Here is an 8,702-nt window from a genome sequence, read left to right as displayed (position 1 = left end):
TGAGCAAGAAAACTCCATTTTCGGCAGAACCAGAATCAGGGAGGGGCGGCCATCTGCCTCCACCGGTTGGGGTAAGAAAATGAAACTAAACTATAGGAAGACAAAGAGGAAAGATGTTCATGATATATATGAAACTTTCCGCTAGCCCTGACTAAAATATTGTTTTTGACAGGAAAGTATTGTTTCATTCATGTTTATTCCACGAGGTGGACAGCAGGAATAGAACAAACCAGATACTAAGAAATAAAATATACAATGAAATATTCTCGATATGCTAAAATTCCCACTGAGACTGGATAAGATTATTCTAAAACTGGTCAAAATACAATTCTCTTCATGCACAGAAATCCCACCCAGTCCCACAACCCAGGACAAATATTCCTTGTGTGTTCTTGAGCTGGACAGAAATTCCTCTTGCTGAGCGGGGTCCACGCCAGCCTCGTGTCAGGCAGACGAGGAGCCTCCTGTCCCAGTCTCGTCCGTCAACTGGGTCCATCACATCCCAACCCAGTTCGCATTCTGCATTGGAGTCCGTCGCTCGATACCACCGCGGCTCCCCTCACGTCATCACCTGTAAGTAAAAACAAATAGGAGCCAGAACCATCATCCCGGAAGCTGCCCTGGCTTATAGCCATGGCGACCCTCTCCCAACACGGCTGCACCCAGTGAACAACAGTGAGACACTACTCACAAATGCAGGCAGTATACATCTGCCCTGATGTCAATCACACACGTTGTCTCCTACTGTCGCCGTTCCTGCTGTCGGGACTGGGTCACCACATCACGCTGACCGGTCTCCAGACGAGGCGTCGCACCCCCCACGATCACGCAGCGGCTCCCTCTTTTCCACCTGGCCTTCATGCGTTCCTCTTCCAATCTAGGGCCTCTCTCCTCCCAGTGCTCAGCTTGCTTCCTTTTAATACGACCTTTAAACAGCTGAAAGGACACCTCTGGACACACCCATGCCTCAACATGTGATCACTATCAGCTAATTTGTCCCATTGCCAGCCAATCCACAGTGGATTAAAACAATGTAAAATAACACACTGAAACAATGTGATACAAACAGAATAAAATCATGCAAATAAAAACTACACTCACAAATAAACACTAAAATCAGAAAAAAACCCAATATAAACGATGAATACAAATTTCTACTGTGTGAAACAGTTTCACTCTTTGAATATTTTTCATTTCTTACAATCAGAATTCTCCAATAGATTTTTAGAAGAAATTTATTTTCTTTCATGCGTCACCAACTGACCCTTTTATGTTAACGTCTCAATCTCCAGCCTAACCTCATTGAATTTTGCTTAGCAAAGTACTTTTCAACTCTAATAATTAGTAAGATTATATTTCTTAGCATCTGTTGGTCGTCTGACCTGATAAACTTCAATGAGCATTATAACACAGGAATGATTGTCTCTAAAAATGGGCTCCTGCACGCTTGCAGACATTTTTCCATCACAACTTATGGATGATGAAGGATTTGATTAAAGCTGTGAAACATTACTGATAAACTTCATGTGATGTTGCATTAAAGCCAATTTTTTATTAAAATCAGGGTCTTTTCTAACTGACCTCTGACCTTTGAGCAGTAGTGTGTACTGTATGCTTGTATGTAACTGTATCTGACCTGGATTTTATCACCAGTTTCAAATAAGAATCTTCTTTAAAGTCTGTCTTTCAATACAAATGAAGTTAAACTTTATCAAGGCTGATGGTAAACTGTCCCTAACAAGTCCACTTTATTGCGTGCTCATTGACTTTCTCCTATCAGAGCTGTTTAACAAGTCCACTTTATACATGCTTATTAATCTATCACGCTTATCAGTGGCTCATGGTTGCTTAAAGCCTATGTCTGAACTTGACCACAGAGCCAGAGCATCGTTCAATCTTGGCAACAGCTCCAGGATGACAAACTCCACTTTCTCTGCATCAAGACAGCTCATAACTTTTTAACAGTCTCTCCTGATAGCCTCATATCATCTGCTCTAATCAATAACCATACACTATCATTACAATGTAGACTACAGCTCAAAAGTCTGAGGTGAATTAGAAATGTCTTGTTTTCAGAATAGATTCAAATTTGGTTTCAGATTGAATCACAGCAATTTATCAAAATAATCATATAAATGCTTAATATTAACACTGATCACAAATCATGAATGATTTTTAATAGAATATCTACAGAGGTGTTCAGAGATCCATTTTCAGCATTAATCCCTCCTGTGTTCAGTGGTACATTGTCTTATCTAATGCAAGCTTAACACATTAAAGCCAAACTTATCACTCAAAACAGCTTTTTAAGAGATTTTAGCACAAACTGAAACTATTGTGGTGATTAAAGAAACAATAAATGTGTCTGGATCATCCCAGTGTTTGTTTTTAACCTCATGAAACCAAGTTTCCATTTTCCTCTAAAGGGGCTGCAACACCCAGCTGCACAAAACCTTCACTTTTTTTTAACAGTTTCACTCTTTGAATATTTTTCATTTCTTACAATCAGAATTCTCCAATAGATTTTTAGAAGAAATTTATTTTCTTTCATGCATCACCAACTGACCCTTTTATGTTAACGTCTCAATCTCCAGCCTAACCTCATTGAATTTTGCTTAGCAAAGTACTTTTCAACTCTAATAATTAGTAAGATTATATTTCTTATCATCTGTTGGTCGTCTGACCTGATAAACTTCAATGAGCATTATAACACAGGAATGATTGTCTCTAAAAATGGGCTCCTGCACGCTTGCAGACATTTTTCCATCACAACTTATGGATGATGAAGGATTTGATTAAAGCTGTGAAACATTACTGATAAACTTCATGTGATGTTACATTAAAGCCAATTTTCTATTAAAATCAGGGTCTTTTCTAAGTGACCTCTGACCTTTGAGCAGTAGTGTGTACTGTATGCTTGTATGTAACTGTATCTGACCTGGATTTTATCACCAGTTTCAAATAAGAATCTTCTTTAAAGTCTGTCTTTCAATACAAATGAAGTTAAACTTTATCAAGGCTGATGGTAAACTGTCCCTAACAAGTCCACTTTATTGCGTGCTCATTGACTTTCTCCTATCAGAGCTGTTTAACAAGTCCACTTTATACATGCTTATTAATCTATCACGCTTATCAGTGGCTCATGGTTGCTTAAAGCCTATGTCTGAACTTGACCACAGAGCCAGAGCATCGTTCAATCTTGGCAACAGCTCCAGGATGACAAACTCCACTTTCTCTGCATCAAGACAGCTCATAACTTTTTAACAGTCTCTCCTGATAGCCTCATATCATCTGCTCTAATCAATAACCATACACTATCATTACAATGTAGACTACAGCTCAAAAGTCTGAGGTGAATTAGAAATGTCTTGTTTTCAGAATAGACTCAAATTTGGTTTCAGATTGAATCACAGCAATTTATCAAAAATAATCATATAAATGCTTAATATTAACACTGATCACAAATCATGAATGATTTTTAATAGAATATCTACAGAGGTGTTCAGAGACCCATTTTCAGCAATAATCCCTCCTGTGTTCAGTGGTACATTGTCTTATCTAATGCAAGCTTAACACATTAAAGCCAAACTTATCACTCAAAACAGCTTTTTAAGAGATTTTAGCACAAACTGAAACTATTGTGGTGATTAAAGAAACAATAAATGTGTCTGGATCATCCCAGTGTTTGTTTTTAACCTCATGAAACCAAGTTTCCATTTTCCTCTAAAGGGGCTGCAACACCCAGCTGCACAAAACCTTCACTTTTTTTTAACAGTTTCACTGTTTTAATATTTTTCATTTCTTACAATCAGAATTCTCCAATAGATTTTTAGAAGAAATTCTTTTTTTTCATGCATCACCAACTGACCCTTTTATGTTAACGTCTCAATCTCCAGTCTAACCTCATTGAATTTTGCTTAGCAAAGTACTTTTCAACTCTAATAATTAGTAAGATTATATTTCTTATCATCTGTTGGTCGTCTGACCTGATAAACTTCAATGAGCATTATAACACAGGAATGATTGTCTCTAAAAATGGGCTCCTGCACGCTTGCAGACATTTTTCCATCACAACTTATGGATGATGAAGGATTTGATTAAAGCTGTGAAACATTACTGATAAACTTCATGTGATGTTGCATTAAAGCCAATTTTCTATTAAAATCAGGGTCTTTTCTAACTGACCTCTGACCTTTGAGCAGTAGTGTGTACTGTATGCTTGTATGTAACTGTATCTGACCTGGATTTTATCACCAGTTTCAAATAAGAATCTTCTTTAAAGTCTGTCTTTCAATACAAATGAAGTTAAACTTTATCAAGGCTGATGGTAAACTGTCCCTAACAAGTCCACTTTATTGCGTGCTCATTGACTTTCTCCTATCAGAGCTGTTTAACAAGTCCACTTTATACATGCTTATTAATCTATCACGCTTATCAGTGGCTCATGGTTGCTTAAAGCCTATGTCTGAACTTGACCACAGAGCCAGAGCATCGTTCAATCTTGGCAACAGCTCCAGGATGACAAACTCCACTTTCTCTGCATCAAGACAGCTCATAACTTTTTAACAGTCTCTCCTGATAGCCTCATATCATCTGCTCTAATCAATAACCATACACTATCATTACAATGTAGACTACAGCTCAAAAGTCTGAGGTGAATTAGAAATGTCTTGTTTTCAGAATAGACTCAAATTTGGTTTCAGATTGAATCACAGCAATTTATCAAAAATAATCATATAAATGCTTAATATTAACACTGATCACAAATCATGAATGATTTTTAATAGAATATCTACAGAGGTGTTCAGAGACCCATTTTCAGCAATAATCCCTCCTGTGTTCAGTGGTACATTGTCTTATCTAATGCAAGCTTAACACATTAAAGCCAAACTTATCACTCAAAACAGCTTTTTAAGAGATTTTAGCACAAACTGAAACTATTGTGGTGATTAAAGAAACAATAAATGTGTCTGGATCATCCCAGTGTTTGTTTTTAACCTCATGAAACCAAGTTTCCATTTTCCTCTAAAGGGGCTGCAACACCCAGCTGCACAAAACCTTCACTTTTTTTTAACAGTTTCACTGTTTTAATATTTTTCATTTCTTACAATCAGAATTCTCCAATAGATTTTTAGAAGAAATTTATTTTCTTTCATGCATCACCAACTGACCCTTTTATGTTAACGTCTCAATCTCCAGCCTAACCTCATTGAATTTTGCTTAGCAAAGTACTTTTCAACTAATAATTAGTAAGATTATATTTCTTATCATCTGTTGGTCGTCTGACCTGATAAACTTCAATGAGCATTATAACACAGGAATGATTGTCTCTAAAAATGGGCTCCTGCACGCTTGCAGACATTTTTCCATCACAACTTATGGATGATGAAGGATTTGATTAAAGCTGTGAAACATTACTGATAAACTTCATGTGATGTTACATTAAAGCCAATTTTCTATTAAAATCAGGGTCTTTTCTAACTGACCTCTGACCTTTGAGCAGTAGTGTGTACTGTATGCTTGTATGTAACTGTATCTGACCTGGATTTTATCACCAGTTTCAAATAAGAATCTTCTTTAAAGTCTGTCTTTCAATACAAATGAAGTTAAACTTTATCAAGGCTGATGGTAAACTGTCCCTAACAAGTCCACTTTATTGCGTGCTCATTGACTTTCTCCTATCAGAGCTGTTTAACAAGTCCACTTTATACATGCTTATTAATCTATCACGCTTATCAGTGGCTCATGGTTGCTTAAAGCCTATGTCTGAACTTGACCACAGAGCCAGAGCATCGTTCAATCTTGGCAACAGCTCCGGGATGACAAACTCCACTTTCTCTGCATCAAGACAGCTCATAACTTTTTAACAGTCTCTCCTGATAGTCTCATATCATCTGCTCTAATCAATAACCATACACTATCATTACAATGTAGACTACAGCTCAAAAGTCTGAGGTGAATTAGAAATGTCTTGTTTTCAGAATAGACTCAAATTTGGTTTCAGATTGAATCACAGCAATTTATCAAAATAATCATATAAATGCTTAATATTAACACTGATCACAAATCATGAATGATTTTTAATAGAATATCTACAGAGGTGTTCAGAGATCCATTTTCAGCATTAATCCCTCCTGTGTTCAGTGGTACATTGTCTTATCTAATGCAAGCTTAACACATTAAAGCCAAACTTATCACTCAAAACAGCTTTTTAAGAGATTTTAGCACAAACTGAAACTATTGTGGTGATTAAAGAAACAATAAATGTGTCTGGATCATCCCAGTGTTTGTTTTTAACCTCATGAAACCAAGTTTCCATTTTCCTCTAAAGGGGCTGCAACACCCAGCTGCACAAAACCTTCACTTTTTTTTAACAGTTTAACTATTTGAATATTTTTCATTTCTTACAATCAGAATTCTCCAATAGATTTTCAGAAGAAATTTTTTTTTTTCATGCATCACCAACTGACCCTTTTATGTTAACATCTCAATCTCCAGCCTAACCTCATGGAATTTTTCTTAGCAAAGTACTTTTCAACTCTAATAATTAGTAAGATTATATTTCTTATCATCTGTTGGTCGTCTGACCTGATAAACTTCAATGAGCATTATAACACAGGAATGATTGTCTCTAAAAATGGGCTCCTGCACGCTTGCAGACATTTTTCCATCACAACTTATGGATGATGAAGGATTTGATTAAAGCTGTGAAACATTACTGATAAACTTCATGTGATGTTGCATTAAAGCCAATTTTCTATTAAAATCAGGGTCTTTTCTAACTGACCTCTGACCTTTGAGCAGTAGTGTGTACTGTATGCTTGTATGTAACTGTATCTGACCTGGATTTTATCACCAGTTTCAAATAAGAATCTTCTTTAAAGTCTGTCTTTCAATACAAATGAAGTTAAACTTTATCAAGGCTGATGGTAAACTGTCCCTAACAAGTCCACTTTATTGCGTGCTCATTGACTTTCTCCTATCAGAGCTGTTTAACAAGTCCACTTTATACATGCTTATTAATCTATCACGCTTATCAGTGGCTCATGGTTGCTTAAAGCCTATGTCTGAACTTGACCACAGAGCCAGAGCATCGTTCAATCTTGGCAACAGCTCCAGGATGACAAACTCCACTTTCTCTGCATCAAGACAGCTCATAACTTTTTAACAGTCTCTCCTGATAGCCTCATATCATCTGCTCTAATCAATAACCATACACTATCATTACAATGTAGACTACAGCTCAAAAGTCTGAGGTGAATTAGAAATGTCTTGTTTTCAGAATAGACTCAAATTTGGTTTCAGATTGAATCACAGCAATTTATCAAAAATAATCATATAAATGCTTAATATTAACACTGATCACAAATCATGAATGATTTTTAATAGAATATCTACAGAGGTGTTCAGAGACCCATTTTCAGCAATAATCCCTCCTGTGTTCAGTGGTACATTGTCTTATCTAATGCAAGCTTAACACATTAAAGCCAAACTTATCACTCAAAACAGCTTTTTAAGAGATTTTAGCACAAACTGAAACTATTGTGGTGATTAAAGAAACAATAAATGTGTCTGGATCATCCCAGTGTTTGTTTTTAACCTCATGAAACCAAGTTTCCATTTTCCTCTAAAGGGGCTGCAACACCCAGCTGCACAAAACCTTCACTTTTTTTTAACAGTTTCACTGTTTTAATATTTTTCATTTCTTACAATCAGAATTCTCCAATAGATTTTTAGAAGAAATTCTTTTTTTTCATGCATCACCAACTGACCCTTTTATGTTAACGTCTCAATCTCCAGCCTAACCTCATTGAATTTTGCTTAGCAAAGTACTTTTCAACTCTAATAATTAGTAAGATTATATTTCTTATCATCTGTTGGTCGTCTGACCTGATAAACTTCAATGAGCATTATAACACAGGAATGATTGTCTCTAAAAATGGGCTCCTGCACGCTTGCAGACATTTTTCCATCACAACTTATGGATGATGAAGGATTTGATTAAAGCTGTGAAACATTACTGATAAACTTCATGTGATGTTGCATTAAAGCCAATTTTCTATTAAAATCAGGGTCTTTTCTAACTGACCTCTGACCTTTGAGCAGTAGTGTGTACTGTATGCTTGTATGTAACTGTATCTGACCTGGATTTTATCACCAGTTTCAAATAAGAATCTTCTTTAAAGTCTGTCTTTCAATACAAATGAAGTTAAACTTTATCAAGGCTGATGGTAAACTGTCCCTAACAAGTCCACTTTATTGCGTGCTCATTGACTTTCTCCTATCAGAGCTGTTTAACAAGTCCACTTTATACATGCTTATTAATCTATCACGCTTATCAGTGGCTCATGGTTGCTTAAAGCCTATGTCTGAACTTGACCACAGAGCCAGAGCATCATTCAATCTTGGCAACAGCTCCAGGATGACAAACTCCACTTTCTCTGCATCAAGACAGCTCATAACTTTTTAACAGTCTCTCCTGATAGCCTCATATCATCTGCTCTAATCAATAACCATACACTATCATTACAATGTAGACTACAGCTCAAAAGTCTGAGGTGAATTAGAAATGTCTTGTTTTCAGAATAGACTCAAATTTGGTTTCAGATTGAATCACAGCAATTTATCAAAAATAATCATATAAATGCTTAATATTAACACTGATCACAAACCATGAATGATTTTTAATAGAATATCTACAG

This window comes from Perissodus microlepis, chromosome 20 (genome assembly GCF_051167445.1).
Source record: "Perissodus microlepis isolate ML-2025 ecotype Zambia chromosome 20, ASM5116744v1, whole genome shotgun sequence".
Taxonomy (NCBI): Eukaryota; Metazoa; Chordata; class Actinopteri; order Cichliformes; family Cichlidae; genus Perissodus; species Perissodus microlepis.
The sequence above is the reverse complement of the archived record's forward strand: the minus strand, read 5'-3'. Positions refer to the sequence as shown.